The 19,968-nt window shown below is 42.0% G+C and overlaps 1 non-coding gene across 1 annotated transcript; it reads left to right on the forward strand.

Annotated features, from left to right (window-relative positions):
- Positions 1–19,861: 19,861 nt before the first annotated feature.
- LOC120257675 lies at positions 19,862–19,968 on the forward strand. Its single transcript, XR_005535767.1, has one exon. It is a non-coding gene; the product is annotated as a small nucleolar RNA R71 (small nucleolar RNA).

Below are 19,968 nucleotides of genomic sequence, written 5' to 3' on the forward strand. Positions count from 1 at the left end.
TGTCTTCGCGTTTGAGCCTTCTCAAGATTTCCTCCAAATAGTGCGCTTGCGACCCACATTGGCTTCTTTCTTTAACTTTCGGCTCCACAACCCTATATACATGAAAGTAACATAAATACACACATATTAGTGTTAAAACCCGAGAAAAGTAATGCTTGACATATGTAAAGAACACTTCGTATTCTTATCACGCAAGCACTTATCAAACTCCTCCACACTTAAGCTTTTGCTTGTCCTCAAGCAAAAATTAAAACATTAAAGCATAGATGAAGGAAATATTGGAAATGCTTGGCCATAGGTTCACCAAAGCATACAAAGAGAGCATTCTACAAGTAAGGGAAATTTCAACAATAAATATGAAAAATCATTGCTCTAGCTAAAAACTTCAATCAAAAAGGACAACAAACCCGAAATCGTGTAAGCGTGTGAACTTAGTCAAGTCAACCCAAGGTATAATCCTCAAAGTTCTAAGTAAAAGGGACTTATTTTTCTATAAAAAGTAACAAGAATTTCAAAGATGGTAGTAGCGTCACACATCCTCTAAGGTGGCCCTTGCCAAAGACGCCACTAAGGTGGCTTTACCACTTTCGAGGCCGTAGCTCTTTCTACCGGAGTGGTAACTTTCACTCATCCTATGAGATAGCTCTTTCTCTCATTAGGGCATAACTAGTATGCCACTTATGAGAGTAGCTTCATACTTCATAGGTGATAGCTCTTTCCACCCAACAAGCACAACTATATAATAAAACTATTTTGTTCTTTCTTTTCATTTTTCCATTTTTTTTTTCTTAATTAACAAAAGAAACAACTAAACTTAGTCCCTTTAACATCAAACTTGAGTTTCCAAAAGAGTTTAATGAGTGAGTAGTGCAACAAGTGACAATCGGGCAAAAATTCCTAGAAATTCAAGCAAAAACTAGAGCATGAGAACATTCAATGTTAAAAATTCTCCCAAACTCAAGAATACAATCATTGCAACTAAGGTGAACCGCCATTGGCTATGTGAGCATGTATATCAATCAAAACTAATATAAAAGAGATGTGTGCACTATGAAACTCCCTCCCCCACACTTAAGTTGTACATTGTGCCCAATGTACACATGCAAGCTCACTCATAATGTATATTAATTAAGAACAAATGTGGAAGAAGCAATCAAAACAATACTCCCCTGACTCCTTATTTTGCATTTGATGGAGCCAAATCCTTGGGAGTAATGTTCCAACGGGTTATGAAGCACACACGGCCAAGTGCAAAAGCACCTTGGTCGTATCCATGACTAGTTCTCAATTCCCATGTTGACAAGACCATCTGCACGCACACACAAGGAGGTTTAGTGAAGCTCAATAAAACAAAAACAACTTGAGTATATAAAAGATAAAGCAATGAATACAACTCGAGGCAACAAAACGAAAATAAACTCTGAAGGAAAGTCCTTTCTGAATATATAAGTCCAAAATGAAATGCAAAAAGTAATAAAACAAAAGAAAATAAATCAAGTGTCGGTGCCACACTCTGGCTCTGATACTGATGCTAGTGCTAGATCAATGGGTGCCGGTGGAGGTGGTGATGGTGATGCTGGAGGGGTTGGAGATCTGCCAATCAATAATTAATGTAACACGTCAAAACGGGCCACCATCTCCGTATACTTTGCTGACTGTGCAACCCGAATCTCAGCAATCTCTGCTCGGACCTCAGCGATCTCTGTCCGTATCACCCCCAAAGCACTCTCTAGCCTCTCAAAGAGATCATGGGCTCGAGATGATGAAACCATGCGTATGGGGGCTGGGTCCTCTGCTACTGGAGATGCCTCGGTCTCCATCGGTGCTGGCTAAGGCTCGGGAGCAGTCTGAGGAGCCTCTACATCATTGCCCTGATCCTCAGCTATCTCTGGAGCTAGTAGAACCAAATCATAAACTCCTATCCGAACCCTACGGACCATACCCATCAATCTCATCGTCTCTAACCCGAGGAGTGCTGGTATTATCGTCTTCTCGGCCCCTCTTATTGTGTCGCATAGACCCATCCTCAAGATGAGTCTAGTAATGTATGGGCCCGAGAAAATGACACCTAGCCTGGGATATTGCCCTTGATGCTTCAAATACTACCCTAAAATGTGTCCCAAATGAACCAGCTCATCCCGTACCATAGAGTATAAATATAGAAGTCCTGCTTGCTTAGCACTCCTGTGCTATCACCTCGACCATTTACTAACCTACTCAGGATGGCGTGGAGATATCTGTAACTTGGTTGAGAAAGGCATGAGGCCTTAAACACTCCTGGTTCATACCGCCCCTTACCACATAATATTTTATACTCCTCTTGGGGAGATAAGCCTCCCGTCATGTCAATTGGGAGATCCTCATACTCCTTCATCTCAGTATACTCCTCATCATATAAACCAAGCCTAATGGAGAATTGCATAAAGCTCATACTATGATGTTGCCCAAAAGCTTTGAACTAAATGGCGCCAATGCTATCAAAGTGAGTATAAGAACGGTCAAACTTGAATGAGGCGAGCACCTCTAATATGAGTAGGCGGATAACAGGGTCACGAATAATCAACAACTTGCGCCAACTACCCACCGATAGTAGCTTCTCAACCTCATCAGCCATGTCATGTGCTTGTTGCAGCTTCCTAAGTGAGTTTACATCCGGGATTCGTGTTTGACCAAACTTAAGCTTCGCTAGTGGCTCAAATCGAGTTTGATGCTCAGGAAGTGTGAATTCCATGCTTTCTAGCTCAAGAGTAGGCTCTCTAGGATGTTTACCAACTGCCTTCTTTGATCTTGGGGCCATACCTACATGTATTGGAAGGAAATCAATCAGATTCATTCATAACTCAATATTGCAGGAATCCACACAGGCGTGCGGAAATTCCACGCGCCTGTGTGTATTCACGGGACGTGAAAACTGCATGGCCCTTGTGGCAAATTCCACAAATGCACCTCTATCTCACTTCCAGAGCTCGTCAAAAATAAATCATAATCATTCTAGCAAGAAACCGAGGCACATTAGCTAGTTTAATCGAAAAAAATAGAATAGAATCAAAGAAAATCGGTGATGAGAGAAAACAAGGGTTTACCGATGAGATGAAGCTAAGACCCCTGAAATAGGTGAAATACTCAATTATTCGACTCAAAAATCAACAATGGGAGGTCGGGATAATATCGGAGAATGTTTTCTGAGTGTTTGAAGGTCTGCTGATAAATAGGGTTTAAACGATTTCTCAAGAGAGAATGCATCCTTCTAATTCCTGGAGATCTGCACGGGCGTGTGGAACTCACCCATGCCCGTGCGCCTCCACATGAGGGACTCACAGGGATAGACGCACATCCCTGTGCCTTCTCTGTCCAAGTGAAAAAAATCTCTAACTGTTCTGCATACCCGTGCGGAAATTATGCATGGGTGTGAACATTCATAGGCCCAACTCACAGGGGCAAGCACACACCCCTGTGTCTTCTTGGGATGGAGAGAGCTCTTCTACAAAGATCCACATGGGCGTGTGGAAAATACCCATGCCTATGCGTTTATCATAGGTTCAGCCACAGGGGGCGAGTACACGCCCTTGTGTGCTCTGGGGATAATTCGCTAACTCTCTGTAGGGAAACGTACGCCTATGCGGAAATTACCCACGGGCATGCCAAAGTCACGAGGTCGCTGATAGAGACGAGTCCACACCCCTGTGCTGTCTCTGGATGAGCTCTGAACAAAAACGCACGCCCGTGCGGAAATTCCACACGGGCGTGTGTTTTATCTGGACACTTAGAAAACATTGCAAGCACTGCAAAAAATTTCTGAACACAACTATACACTCAGAGCCTGCTTTACAAGGCAACTTTAACCAGAGAAAACATGAAAAATAAGCTCAAACAACCTAAACTTCACCAAATCCACATGAAAACACATGATGACATTAAAACCCACAATAAAACATAGCAAAAGCATCTAAAAATAAAGATACCAACACTTAACATTTTATTCATGCAAATACTACACTACTCAACTAAGAAAATAGTAAACACTTGGGTTGCCTCCCAAGAAGCGCTGATTTAACGTCACTAAGCTTGACGTACCTCATCTTACCTCACGGGGGTTTATGAAGGAAAAATACTTCTTTGTCATTATTACTAACCTCCCCTCCATAATATAGTTTCAACCTATGTCCATTCACCTTGAATGTACCCTTCTCCGGATGGGTGATCTTAATAGCTCCATGAGGTGAAACTTCTGTTACTGTATAAGTGCCAAACCATCTAGACTTGAGCTTCCCCGGGAATAACCGTAGACAAAAAATGAATAGTAACACCTGATCGCCCACTTTGAACTCTTTCGGATTCTTAATATGCTTTTCATGCCACTTCTAAATTCTTTCCTTATATATCCTTGCATTCTCATATGCTTTCAACCTCCATTCATCTTGCTCGTTGAGATGTAACATTCTTTGCTCCCCCGATTTGCTCAAGTCAAATTCATTGCCTTGATTGACCAATATGCTTTATGCTCTAATTCCACCGGCAAATGATATGATTTTGCATACACCAAGTTATAGGGAGTGGTCCCTTTTGGTGTTTTGTAAGTTGTTCGATGAGCCCAAAATGTGTCATCTAACCGTTTTGACCAATCCCGCTTTCCTTTTTCTATGGATTTGGTTAAGATCCTCTTGAGCTCTGTTTATGACTTCCACTTATCCACTCATTTGGGGGTGGTAGGGGGTAGCAAGACGATGATGCACTCCATAATGCTTCAACACTTTCGCAAGCTATGTGTTGAAAAAATCTGTTCCCCGTTCGCAAATGATGATTCTTGGAGGCCCAAATCAAGTAAACAACCTTTTCAAAATCTTCACCCCATTTCTTGCATCATTAGTTGGAAGAGCTTGGCCCTCCACCCATTTAGAAACATAGTCAATTGCCACCAGAGTGTATTGATTACCATTGGACTTTGGAAATGGTCCCATGAAGTCAATTCCCCATACATCAAACACCTCACAAAACTGCATCGGATTCTGAGGCATCTCATCTCTTCGTGATACGTTTTCAGCCCTCTAACAACTGTCACATCATAAAACAAACTGATGAACATCCTGGAATAAAGTCAGCAAATAAAACCCAACAGCCAGAACTTTCTCACTAGTTCGGCTTGAAGCATAATGCCCGCCAATAGGACCCGAATGACAGTGTGCAATAATGTTCCAACCTGCCTCCCTTGAAACACATCTTCGAACCACATGATCTGCACAAATATGGAATAGGTAGGGATCATCCCAAAAATAGTTTTTCAAGTCACTGAAAAACTTTTTCTGCTGTTGAAAATTAAGGCCCTACTTCAGCACATTTCCTGACAAATAGTTTGCAAAATCCACGAACCATGGAGTATCCTCTGACTCTGATTCATGTACTGTATACAGATGTTCTCCAGGGAAGAAGTCATTGATTTCCTTGCTTGCCTGTTCTTGCCCCTCACAACCTTCTAATCTTAAAAGCGATCTGGAACCACATTTTTGGTTCCCCTCTTATCATTTATTTCCATATCAAATTCTTGTAACAATAAGATCCAGCGAATCATTCTCGGCTTTGCGTCCGCCTTGTTCATGAGATAACGAAGTACCGAATGATCTGTGAACATTGTGGCCCTAGATAAAATGAGGTATGGTCTGAACTTGTCGAAAGCAAACACCACTGCTAAAAACTCATTTTCGGTGGTTGTATAATTTTCTTGAGCACTTGTAAGAGTCTTGCTAGCATAATAGATCGGTCGAAACTGCTTTTTTTTCCATTGCCTCAGGACTGCTCCCATGGCGTAGTCACTTGCATCACACATTAGCTCAAAGGGTTCATTCCAATCTGGTATTGTCAAAATTGGTGCTTGTACTAATCTCTCCTTCAACTAATTGAATGCACTCAGACAGTCATCCCCAAAATCAAAGGGAGCATCTTTTTCTAGGAGATTGGTCAACGGTTGTGTGATCTTAGAAAAGTCCTTGATAAACCTTCTGTAAAACCCTACATGCCCCAAGAAACTACGGATTCTTTTTACATTTGTAGGTGAAGAAAGCTTTTCAATGACCTTAATCTTTGGCTTATCCACCTCCATACCTTCTTAGGAAATCATTTGTCCAAGGACAATGCCTTCTTGGACCATAAAGTGACACTTCTCCCAATTGAGAACGAGGTTCATCTCTTCACATCTGACTAACATTCTCTCCAAATTCTTTAAGCAAATATCAAAGGAGTCTCCGAATACTGAAAAGTCATCCATGAACACCTCCATGGCCGTCATGCAGCGCTGGAAAGTCACTGGTGCATTACACAACCCGAAAGGCATTCTTCTGTAAGCAAAGGTATCGTAAGGGCAAGTAAACGTGGTCTTCTCCTGATCTTCTGGAGCTATGGGGATTTGAAAATATCCTGACATGCCATCAAAGAAACAATAAAATTGCCGGTTGTTCCAACATCTGATCGATAAACGTCAATGGGAAATTATCTTTTCGAGTGGCATCATTTAATCTTCTATAATCAATGCAAACTCACCATCCCGTGACTGTCCTGGTTGGAATCAATTCATTATTTTCATTTCTCACTACTGTCATCCCCCTTTTTTTGGAACTACTTGTGTTGGGCTCACCCATGCATTGTCAAATATGGGGTAGATGATTCCTGCATCCAGGAGCTTCACCATCTCCTCCTTGACAACTTCCTTCATGTTTGGATTTAATCTTCACTGAGGTTGGATCACAGATTTGTAGTCATCTTCCATTAGAATTTTATGAGTGTAGAATGACGGATTTATGCCCTTAATGTCTGAAATTTTCTATGCAATAGCCGATTTATGCCTTTTCAACATGCTAACAAGCTTGTCCTTTTGATCCCCAGGCAAGTTTGGAGCCACAATCACCCAGAGTTTAGATTATTCCATCAAGAAGGCATACTCCAAATGTGATGGTAGGGTTTTAAGCTCTAGTTCTGGTGGTTCATCAATTTATGGGCGCAACCTGCTCTCCTTCAACCTGTCAATCTCCTCAAAATTATTCGCCTCATGTTCACATTTGTTCTCCTTTTCATCCACTTGTGAATGTGTTTTTGTATGATCTTCAACGGCTATCAATGCTTCCATTCCACAAGTATCCCTTCCTGACATCGACACTCCCACAGAGAAAAGTTCCTACCTTTGTTCATGATATGACGAATCAAACTGAGCGAGGACTCTCCAAATTTTCTTCAAAGTAATCGCTCCTCGATGCCAATGCAGAGCTCTCAAACTGATCTATCACACTATCTAATTCATAGTTCCACCCTTGAATTCTGGCAATGTAGTCTTCAACTGACTCTTCCACGGGCTGTTGAATAGTATACTATTCTTGCAGGGAATTACACGATGTATCCTGTACTGCAAGCAGTTTAACTGTCTGTTTCACATTTTCAACCATTCCCGTGATAGTGTGGAATAACTCGGGCATGTCAATCACATATATATTTTTTTATTTTCTGTAATCAAAGAAAAATTACAAATCCGAACGATGATAGAATAAAAAAAATGAACTAGAATGAATGAATGAATAGTTAAGAAAACAAAGTACAAAGTATCTCTAAATGCCTACTCCCCGGCAACGGCGCCAAAAACTTGATAACACACCTTGTGTATGTCTCGCAAGTGCACGGGTTTGTCGAAGCAATAAAATCCCAGATGAGTTGGGTATCGTATCGACAAGGAATAGGGAATAAAAACACTTAAATTGTTTCTTAACTAAGTGAAAGATGAATAGTGATATGTATGACAAGATGTGAAATAAAAAAAAAGTAAAAGAATAAGAAAGAGAGCACAAGTAAAGTAGAAGGTAAGGCAATCGATATAAATGGGGTACCCGAATATTGCTCCGCCTAGGACAATCGTTTCAAGTGCAAGAACTCTCTATTATACTTCCTAATTGATGCAATAATGAGTACTGGAGATCCTTAAATACATGGTCCCAAATCTAAGGTCAACCATGCCTAACTCTATACATGTCCCGGAGGAGAATTGAATAACCTCTCAACCTCGTACTCGTATAGAATTGCAATGAGTTCTAGTGATTCCAAGTGATAAATCCCCTTCTTAGATGTAGACCTAACCCTTTGGTCCAGGTAGAAGGTCCCTAGCCACAATTAAGCCCTAGGTGCTAAAATCACTTCAATGCTTCACTCCGTTGCACCCGCAACTAAGCCCCAGTGGAAGGTCATCTTTAGCCCATTCACTCTACTATGATTGCAAAGAACTTGAGGAAATGGAGTTAGAATAAATCACACCGAAGGGGAAAGGGGACTCTCCGCTACCTCTCGACTCATCCTCTCAAGCCTCACTAATCTAGCTTTGTCTAACTCTCGTTGTGTGCCACTCACTCACAAGGGTTACCAACAAGAACTCTCAACCCTAGTGTCACTCTAAGGGAGTATTCATACAATCAAGCATTCAACATTGGAACTCAAATAAAACATCAATTAATTGAAAGCATAATAAAGAGGTTCAATGAAACGAATACATCCTAGGGTCCACAAATACTTAAGTACCTACTAAGGGGTTTAGCTCTCCATGGAGCTAATTATAATCAATGAAATCAAGTGTAAAAGCAAAGAATCCATAGAAAACCTCCTCGATAGTTGTGGCAATGGTCTTGTGGAGAGTCCTCTACTCGTCCAAGGGTTTCTTTGTCCGGCCTAAGATACAACTCACTGGATCAGTGCCGACGAAAGCTCTCCCTCTAACCTTTTTCCAAAAGGAGCACGACGTCAGAGCCGTAGAACCTCTCCAAACCCCTATCAATATCTCTCCAAACCCTAGCCGCATCCCTCTCTCAAGTTGGGGAATAGATAGAGAAAAGAATTCTCAAATCGGGGCTGAAATTGGCTTTAAATAGGCTGGAATCAGGAATGCACACTACCATTTGGGCACCCCTGTGGATTTTTTGCACCGGCATGTGGAATTTTTACACGCCCGTGTGGATTCTCTGTTTTGCTCAATGTTGTCCGGCTATGAACAGTACCTACTAAAGTGAAATGCTACATTGTTTTGCTACAGTACCAGTCCAAAACTGTCCCGAATCCATGCTTTCATTTAGGTAACACAAACGGGCACACGTTTGCGTCTTGAATCGCTTTGCTTCTTCAATAACGGTTACGTTGGTGGAGATTTTGCTATACATTCACAAGCTGGAATGCTTGAATGTGATTGCCCTTGTGCCCCTACAAATCATAGTGCTAACTTGAGTATAAGGAGTTTGGCACACATTCTTGCATCTTAAACCCAACTTATGTCTTCGCGTTTGAGCCTTCTCAAGATTTCCTCCAAATAGTGCGCTTGCGACCCACATTGGCTTCTTTCTTTAACTTTCGGCTCCACAACCCTATATGCATGAAAGTAACATAAATACACACATATTAGTGTTAAAACCCAAGAAAAGTAATGCTTGACATATGTAAAGAACACTTCGTATTCTTATTACACAAGCACTTATTATCCTCCAACAAGGATTGTAGGTGTTGCTATATGGATTGCCTTGGCTTCTCATTGTATTACCCACAAAAGCAACTTGTTCTACCGAGGATGTATGACCAATAGAAATTGATCAATCGGATGAAGCATGTCCTTCCCCATACCCAGCACAACTAGTCAATGTGACAAGGTCCCCTTGCTTATATCCCGCAAGTGCACGGGTTTGTCGAAGTAATAATCCCGGGTGAGCGGGGTCGAATCCACAGGGAGTAAGGAGTAAAGACACTTAATTTGATTCTTAGCTATGTGGAGTATCAACAATGATAAGTGTGATAATGATTCAATTCTCAAGAATTAAAAACAACAAGTAAGAGAGCGAAAGTAAGCAGGAGGTAAGGCAATCGATAAAGATGGGGTACTCGGATGATGTTTCACCTAGGATAATCGCTTCAAGTGCAAGAACTCTCTATTATCCTTTCTATTCAATGCAATGGTGAGTCATGGAAATCCTTACATACATAGTCCCAAATCTAAGGTCAACTATGCCTAACTCTATACATGGCCCGGAGGAGAAATCGAACAATCTAAACACCTCGCACTCGCATAGAGTTGCAATGAGCTCTAGGGATTCCAAGTGATAAATCTCTTCCTAGATTTAGACATAACCCTTTGGTCCAGGCGGAAGGTCCCTAGCCACAATTAAGCCTAGATACTAAGATCACCTCAACGGTTCACTCCATTGCACGCGCAACTAGGCCCCAGCGGAGGTTCATCCCTTAGACCATTCACTCTATAATGGCCGCAAAGAACTCGAGGAACGGAGGTAGAATCTATCATGTTGGAGGGGAAAGGGGACGCTCCTGTACCTCTCGACTCACCCTCTCAACCCTCTCCAACCTAGCTTTGTTTAACGCTCGTGGTGTGTCCCTCACTCACAAGGTTACCAAAAGGAACTCTCAACCCTAGTGTCACTCTAGGGGAAATGTTCATATAATCAAGCATTCAAGGTTGGAACTCACAATAAACATCAATTTATTGAAAGCATAATAAAGAAGTTCAAAGAAACGAATACATCCTAGGGTTCACAATCACCCAAGTACCTACTCGGGGTTTAGCTCTCCATGGAGCTAAGTACAATCAAAGAAATTGAATGTAAAAGCAATGAATCCATAAAGAAACCCCCTCGATGGTCATGTCGATGGTCTTATGGAAAGTCCTCTACTCGTCGTCCAAGGATTCCTTCGTCCGGTATAGGATACGCCTCGACCGAAGCTCCCCTACCAACCTTCTTCCTAATAGAATCACGATGTCAGAGCCATAGAACCTCTCCAAAACCTTGGCCAATACCCCTCGAAACCCTAGCCGAAACCCTCTCGCAAGTTGGGGAAAAGAAGGAGAAAAAGAATACCAAAAATCGGGGCTGAATCGGCTTTAAATAGGGTCGAATCGGGCAACTCCACGGGCGTGAACGCTACACGCCGTGCATGGGAATTTCCACACGGGCGTGGATAATTTCACACGCCCATGTGGATTCTCTGCTTTCTCGATTTTTCGGCCGTACGTGAACAATCGTCGCTACAGAATGGTGCTACATTGTTACTACAAAGGTGCTCTACTACGCTCTTCAACCTCGAATAACTTCCCAATTCCATACTTTCATCGGGGTAACGCAAACGGGCACACGTTCACGTCTTGAATCACTTGCTTCTTCAATGATATACATGTTGGTGGGGTTCTTGTTCTAATATGCATAGGTCAGAATGCTCGAGTGTGACTGCGTTTGTGCCCCTCCAAATGGATGTGCTCACTCGAATGTGAGGAGGTTGGCACACACTCTAGCATCTCACACCTGTCCTATGTCTTCGCGTTTGAACTTTAGCAAGATCTATTCTAAAATAAGTGCATTATGATCCACATTGGCCTATTTCCTTCATACTTGGCCTCACAACCCTACCTGCTCAAAAGTAACATAAAAACACACATATTAATGTAAAAACCTGAGAAACGTAATGCTCAACATAAGGAATGAACGCTTCGCATTCATATCGCACAAGCACTTATCAAACTCCCCCACACTTAAGCTTTTGCTTGTCCTCAAGCAAACATTAAAAATATTTTGTGCATCAATGAAGAAAATATTGAAAGTGCTTGGCATTAGGTTCACCGAGGTTTACAAAGAAAGTATTCTACGAGTAAGGAAAAATTTTAACACTAAAAATGAAAAATCAATGCTCTATCTAAAAACTTGAATCAAAAAGGATAACAAACCCGAATTTCGTGTAAGTGTGTGAACTCACTCAAAACACCCCAAGTTATACTCCTCAAAGTTCTAAGTACAAGAGACTTATTTATCTACAAAAGTGATAAAAATTTTAAAAGATGGTAGTAGCTTCTCACATCCTCTAAGGTAGCCCTTTCCAAAGCGGCCTCTAAGGTGGCTTTCACACTTTCGAGGTGGTAGCTCTTTCTGCCCAAGTGGTAGCTTTCACTCATCCTATGAGATAGCTCTTTCTCTCATTAGGGCATAACTAGTATCCGACTTGTGAGAGTAGCTTCATACTTCATAAGCGGTAGCTCTTTCCACCCAACGAACACAAATAAACAATAAAACTATTTTGTTCCTTCTTTTCATTTTCCCCTTTTTTTCAGAATTTAACACAAAAATTAAACCTAACTAGTCCCTTTAACATCGAACATGAGTTTCCAAAAAAGTTCAAAGAGTGAGTAGTGCACTAAGTGTAAATTGGCCAAAAATTCAAGCAAGAACTAGAGCATGAAAACATTCAATGTTAACAATTCTCCTAGACTTAAGAATACAATCATTACAACTAAGGTGAACCGCCATTGGCTATGTGAGCATATATCAATCAAGAACAATAGAAAAGATGTGCGCATTATGAAACTCCCTCCCCCACACACACTTAAGTTGTACATTGTCCTCAATATACACATGCAAGCTCACTCAAAATATATCATTAAAAAATAGATATGGGAGAAGCAATCAAAACAATACTCCCCTGACTCCTATTGTTGCGTTTGATGAAGCTAATTTATTGGGAGTCGTGTTCCAACGGGTTGTGAAGCTCGCACGGCCAAGTGCCGAAGCACCTTGACCGTACCCATGACTAAGTCTCAATTTCCAGGAAGACAAGACCATCTGCATGCATACACGAGGGGGTTCAGTGAAGCTCAAGAAAAACAAAAATAAGTTGAGTGTATAAAAGATGAAGCAATGAATACAACTCGATAAATGCAACATAACATAAACTCTGAAGGAAAATCCTTTCTGAGTGAACAAGTCTAAAAACAGAAAATAAGAGAAAGTAAAATGCATGAAAGTAAAAGAAAGGTCAAGTGTCGGAGTCGGTCTCGGGCTCCGCTGCTGCTGCTACTGAAGTGGAGGTATATAGTGGGTCCTCTTGTGCTGGGGTCGAGGATGGAGGTGCTGAAGGTACTGGCGGGGCCTGAAGAGTCCTCGGCTGCAGGACAAAGGATGAGGCAACGTCTCGCTCTAGGATCTGCTGTAATATGTTGAAACATGCTATAAACTCTGTGTACTGAGTGGCATGCATAGCCCTAATCTCGGCAATCTCTGCTCGAGCTTCAGCCACCTCTGTCCGTATCACTCCCAAGGCGCTCTCGAGCCTTTCAAAGCGATCATGGGCTCGAGATGGTGGAACTATATGCACGGGGGGTAGTTCCTCTGCCGCTGGAGGTGTCTCGGTCTCCATCGGTGTTGGTTGTGGCTCGGGAGCAGACTCAGATGCCCCAGCTTCATCTTCGAATGGTATGTTCAACACATAAACACCATTTGAATATTTTCGAATCAACCCCATGAGCCTCATGGTCTCTAACCCAAGTGGTGCTGGTATTATCGCTTTCTCGGTTCCACTGATCTTGTCTCGCAAACCCATCCCCACAATGAGTTTGGTAATATATGGACCCGAGAAGATGACACCCAATCGAGGATATTGTCCTTGATGCTTCAAATACTCTGCTAAAATGTGTCCCAGATGGACCGGTTCGTTCCGAACCATGGAGTACAAGTACAGAAGCTCTTGCTTGTTGATGACTCCCGTACTATCACCATGCCCATTCACTGACCTGCTTATGATGGCATGAAGATATCTGTAACTGGGTCGAGATAAACATGAAGCCTTAGACACTTCTGGTTCATAACGCCCCTTTCCACATAATAATGAATACGCCTTAATGGGAGATAAACCCGTCATGTCAATTGGGAGATTCTCATACTCCTCAGTTTCAGTATATTCATCATCATATAGACCAAGTCTAGTGGAAAACTGTGTGACACTCATACTATGATGCTACCCAAAAGCTCTAAACTGAATCGCGTCGACACTATCAAAATGAGCATAAGAGCGGTCGAACTCAAATGAAGCAAGTACCTCCAAAGTAAGTGTACAGATAGCAGGGTGACGAATATTCAGTAACTTGTGCCAATTACCAACCAATAATAATTTCTTGACCTCATCAGCCATATCATCCGCTAGTTGTACCTTCCTAAGTAACTCAACATCTGGGAATCGCGATTGACCAAACTTAAGCTTCTCTAACCGCCCAAACCGAGCTTGATGCGCAGGTAGTGTGAATTCCATAATTTCCGGTTCAGGGGCAGGCTTTCGAGGCCGCTTAGCAACTGTTTTCTTCGATTTGGTAGCCATACCTCACGGGGGTTCATGGAGGAAAAATACTTCTCTATTGTCACTGCAAATTTCTCCGCCATGGTATGGTTTCAGCCTATGTCCATTCACATTAAATGTGCCCTTCTCTGAATGACTAATCTCAATGGCTCCATGAGGTGAAACTTCAGTTACGGTATACGGACCAGACCATCTTGATTTAAGTTTCCCCAGAAATAAACGTAAACGGGAGTTGAATAGTAGTACCTGATCACCGACTTTGAAGTCTTTCAGGATTTTAATATGCTTGTCATGCCACTTCCGAATTCTTTCCTTATATATCCTTGCATTCTCATATGCCTTCATCCTCCATTCATCTAGTTCATTGAGATGTAATATTCGTTGCTCTCCAGATTTGCACAAGTCGAAATTCATCAATTTAATTGCCCAATACGCTTTGTGCTCTAACTCCACCGGTAAATGCCAAGATTTTCCATACACTAAATTATAAGGAGTAGTCCCTATTGGTGTTTTGTATGCTGTTCTATGAGTGCAAAGCGTGTCATCCAACCTTTCAGACCAATCTCGTTTACCTTGTTCCATTGTTTTAGTTAAGATTCTCTAGAGCTCTCTATTTGTAACCTCCACTTGCCCACTCGTTTGTGGATGGTAAGGTGTCGCAAGATGATGATGAACCCCATAACGCTTTAACACTTTCGCTAATTGTGCGTTACAGAAATGTGTTCCCCGATCGCTAATGATAATTCTTGGAGTTCCGAATCGAGCAAATAACTTCTTAAGAAATTTCACCACAGTTCTTGAATCATTAGTTGGAAGAGCCAGGGCTTCCACCCACTTGGAAACATAGTCAACTGCTACCAAAATGTATTGATTGCCATTGGACTTTGGAAATGGTCCCATGAAATCAATTCCCCATAAATCAAACACCTCGCAAAATTGCATAGGATTTTGAGGCATCTCATCCCTTCGTGATAAGTTTCCAGCCCTTTGACAACTATCACATCGTAAAATGAATTGATGAACATCTTGGAATAAAGTCGGCCAGTAGAACCCAGCAGCTAGAACCTTCTCTGCAGTTCGACTTGATGCATAGTGCCCCCCACTGGGCCTGAGTGACAATGCGCAATGATGTTTCATCCTTCCTCCCTAGAAACACACCTTCGCACCACCTGATCTGCACAAATACGGAACAGGTTCGGATCTTCCCAGAAGAAATTCTTTAGATCATCTGAAAAAAATTTCTTCTTACGTTGAAAAGCTTAAGCCACGCCTCAATATCTTTCTCGACGGATAATTTGCAAAATCCGCAAAACCATGGGGGTATCTTTCCGATTCGATTTTACAGTATCGCATACTGGTGTTCTTGAGGGAAGAAATCATTAACTTCCTTGCTTGCCGGTTCTTTCCCCTCACAACCTTCTAATCTCGACAAATGATCGGCAACCACATTCTCTGTCCCCTTTTTATCTTTGATTTCCATATCGAATTCTTGGAATAACAATATCCACTGAATCAATCTCGACCGCATCTGCCTTGTTCATGATATAGCGGAGTGAGAATGACTGTGAACACGGTGACATTAGATAGGATGAGATATGGTCTGAATTTATCACAAGCATACACTAACGCTAATAATTCCTTTTCAGTAGTGGTGTAATTCTCTTGTGCACTTGTGAGGGTCTTGCTAGAATAATAGATCGGTTGAAATTTCTTATTCCTTCTCTGCCCCAAAACTGCTCCCACTGCATAATCACTAGCATCACACATTACTTCGAATGGCTCATCCCACTTCGGTGTTGTCAGGATTGGTGCTTGCACTAACTTTTCTTTCAATACATTGAATTCTTTCAGACAGTCGTTCCCGAAGTCAAAAGGGGTATCCTTCTCCAGAAGTTTGGTCAACGATTGAGAGATTTTCGAAAAGTCCTTAATAAACCTTCTGTAAAAACCTGCATGACCCAAGAAACTGCAGATCCCTTTTACATTCGTAGGTGGTGGAAGTTTGTCAATTATCTCAATCTTCGCCTTATCCACCTCCATACATGCCTGAGAAATCTTATGTCCAAGGACAATGCCTTCTTGCTCCATAAAGTGACACTTCTCCCAGTTAAGAACGAGATTCGTCTCTTCACATCTCACTAATAATTTTTCCAAATTGTTTAAGCAAGCATCAAAAGAGTCCCTGAACACTGAAAAGTCATCCATGAAAACTTCCATAATATCTTCGAGAAAGTCGTCAAAAATGGCCGTCATGCAACGCTGAAATGTTCTGAGGGCGTTACACAACCCGAAAGGCATTCTTCTATAAGCAAAGGTACCATAAGGGCAAGTAAATGTGGTTTTCTCCCGATCTTACGGGGCTATCGAATTTGAAAGTATCCAGACATGCCATCAAGGAAATAGTAGAAATGATGTCCTGCTAATCGCTCCAACATTTGGTCGATGAAGGGCAAAGGAAAGTGATCTTCCGAGGGACATCATTTAGTCTTCTATAATCAATGCGGACTCGTCAACGATCCACTGTCCTCGTGGGGATTAACTCATTCTTTTTCATTCCTCACTCATCGTTATTCCTCCTTTCTTTTGGGACAACTTGGGTCGGGACTTACCCACTTGTACATCGGATATGGGGTAGATGATTCCTGCATCCAAAAGTTTTATTACCTCCGCCTTAACAACCTCCTTCATATTCGGGTTCAATCTTCGCTGAGGTTGGATTACGAGTTTATAGTCATCCTCCATTAGGATCTTATGAGTGCAGAATGATGGGTTTAAACCCTTAATGTCGGAGATCTTCCATGCGATAGCTGATTTGTGCTTTTTCAACATGCTAACAAGCTTATCCTTTTGCTCCGTAAATAAGTTCGACGCCACGATTATGGGGAGTTTAGAGTCCTCCATTAGAAATGCATATTCCAAATTTGCTGGAAGAGTTTTAAGCTCAAGTTCTGGTGGTTCGACAATTGATGGCCGCAAGCTACCCTCCTTCAATTTATCAATCTCCTCAAAATCATTCGCCTCATGTTCACAGTTACTTTCTTCCGTATCCACCTGGAGATCTATTTCTTTACAAACTGCAACGGATATCAACTTGTCCATTCCACAGAATTCCAAATTTGAAATAGCAACTCCAACTGAAAAGAGTTCTTGCCTCTGATCTTGATAGGAAGAATCAAACCTAGCAAGGATTCTTTCTATACTATTATCTAATTGGTCATTCATTGACACTGACGTGGATTCCTCAAACTGCTTTATCACACTATCTAACTCACAGCTTTGCCCTTGAATCCTGGCGATGTACTCTTCAACCGACTCTTCCAATGGCTGTTGAGTTGTACATTGTCCATGATAGGAATAACACGATGTATCATTCCATGCAACTGTTTGAACTTTCTACTCTACGTGTTCAACCATTCTCATGATAGTGTCAAATGATTCAAACATGTTAATCATTTTCTGCAACAAAAAGAAATAAGGAAAGATTAGAGCAATGATAGAATAAGGAGATATGGAATAGAATGTGATGAAATAGCTAAGAAAACAAAGTGCAAAGTATCTCTAAATGCCTAGCTCCCCGGCAACGGAGCCAAAAACTTGACACGGTCCCCTTGCTTATATCCCGCAAGTGCACAGGTTTGTCGAAGTAATAATCCCGGGTGAGCGGGGTCGAATCCACAGGGAGTAGGGAGTAAAGACACTTAATTCGATTCTTAGCTATGTGGAGTATCAACAATGATAAGTGTGATAACGATTCAATTCTCAGGAATTAAAAACAACAAGTAAGAGAGCGAAAGTAAGGAGGAGGCAAGGCAATCGATAAAGATGGGGTACTCGGATGATGTTTCACCTAGGATAATCGCTTCAAGTGCAAGAACTCTCTATTATACTTCCTAATCAATGCAATGGTGAGTCGTGGAAATCCTTACATACATAGTCCCAAATCAAAGGTCAACTATGCCTAACTCTATACATGGCCCGGAGGAGAAATCGAACAATCTCAACACCTCGCACTCGCATAGAGTTGCAATGAGCTCTAGGGATTCCAAGTGATAAATCTCTTCCTAGATTTAGACCTAACCCTTTTGTCCAGGCGGAAGGTCCCTAGCCACAATTAAGCCCTAGATACTAGGATCACCTAAAAGCTTCACTCCATTGCACACGCAACTAAGCCCCAGCGGAGGTTCATCCCTTAGACCATTCACTCTATTATGGCCGCAAAGAACTCGAGGACGGAGGTAGAATCTATCACGTCGGAGGAGAAAGGGGGACGCTCACATGCCTCTCGACTCACCCTCTCAACCCTCTCCAAAACTAGCTTTGTCTAGCAGCTCGCGGTGTGTCACTCACTCACAAGGTTACCAGCAGGAACTCTCAACCCTAGTGTCACTCTGGGGAAATGTTCATACAATCAAGCGATCAAGGTTGGAACTCACAATAAACATCAATTTATTGAAAGCATAATAAAGAAGTTCAAAGAAACGAATACATCCTAGGGTTCACAATCACCCAAGTACCCACTAGGGGTTTAGCTCTCCATGGAGCTAAGTACAATCAAAGAAATTGAATGTAAAAGCAATGAATCCATAAAGAAACCCCCTCGATTATCGTGTCGATGGTCTTGTGGAAAGTCCTCTACTCGTCATCCAAGGATTCCTTCGTCCGGTATAGGATACGCCTCGATCGAAGCTCCCCTACCAACCATCTTCCTAATGGAATCACGATGTCAGAGCCGTAGAACATCTCCAAAACGTTGGCCAATAACCCTCGAAACCCTACCCGAAACCCTCTCGCAAGTTGGGGAAAAGATGGAGAAAAGAATACCAAAATCGGGGCTAAATCAGCTTTAAATAGGCTGGAATCGGGCAACTCCACGGGCGTGGACGCTACACGCGCCCGTGCGGAATTTCCACACGGGCGTGGATAATTTCCACACGCCAGTGTGGATTCTCTGTTTCTCTGATTTCTCGGCCGGCTGTGAACAGTGCTGCTACAGTAATTGCTACATTGTTGCTACAGTCTTCGACCTGAATAACTTCCCAATTCCATACTTTCATCGGGGTAATGCAAACGGGCACACGTTCACGTCTTGAATCAGTTGCTTCTTTAATGATATACATGTTGGTGGGGTTCTTGTTCTTATATGCATAGGTCGGAATGCTCGAGTGTGACTGCCTTTGTGCCCCTCCAAATGGATGTGCTCACTCGAATGCGAGGAGGTTGGCACACACTCTAGCATCTCACACCTGTCCTATGTCTTCACATTTGAACTTTAGCAAGATCTCATCTAAAACAAGTGCATTATGATCCACATTGGCCTATTTCCTTCATACTCGGCCTCACAGCCCTACCTGCGCAAAATTAACATAAAAACACACATATTAATGTAAAAACCTGAGAAAAGTAATGCTCAACATAAAGAATGAACGCTTCGCATTCATATCACACAAGCACTTATCACAATGCCTCCACTCTAGGAGAAGTTAGGGTATTTAATGTTTTGTTCAATTACTCAACCTGGGCTGCCAATGAAGTAACTGCATCATGAACTCCGGCTATCTTTTTTCTGTCTCTTGTGTTCCACTGGTAGATGTTCATGGCCATTTCTTTAATGAGATGTCAGGCTTCTTTAGGGGTCTTGCTTCCTAAGGTACCTCCTATTGCTGCATTAAGTAACTGCCTAGTGCTTGGGTTCAACCCATTATAGAAAGTCTGAATGATCATCTAATTGGGGACCCTATGTTAAGGACATTTCCATAGGAACTCCTTGAACCTATCCCATGTCTCAAAAAGAGACTCCAATTCCATTTGCACAAGTTTAGATATTTCATTCATAAGCTT

The sequence above is a fragment of the Dioscorea cayenensis genome, chromosome 3 (genome assembly GCF_009730915.1).
Source record: "Dioscorea cayenensis subsp. rotundata cultivar TDr96_F1 chromosome 3, TDr96_F1_v2_PseudoChromosome.rev07_lg8_w22 25.fasta, whole genome shotgun sequence".
In the NCBI taxonomy this organism is placed as follows: Eukaryota; Viridiplantae; Streptophyta; class Magnoliopsida; order Dioscoreales; family Dioscoreaceae; genus Dioscorea; species Dioscorea cayenensis.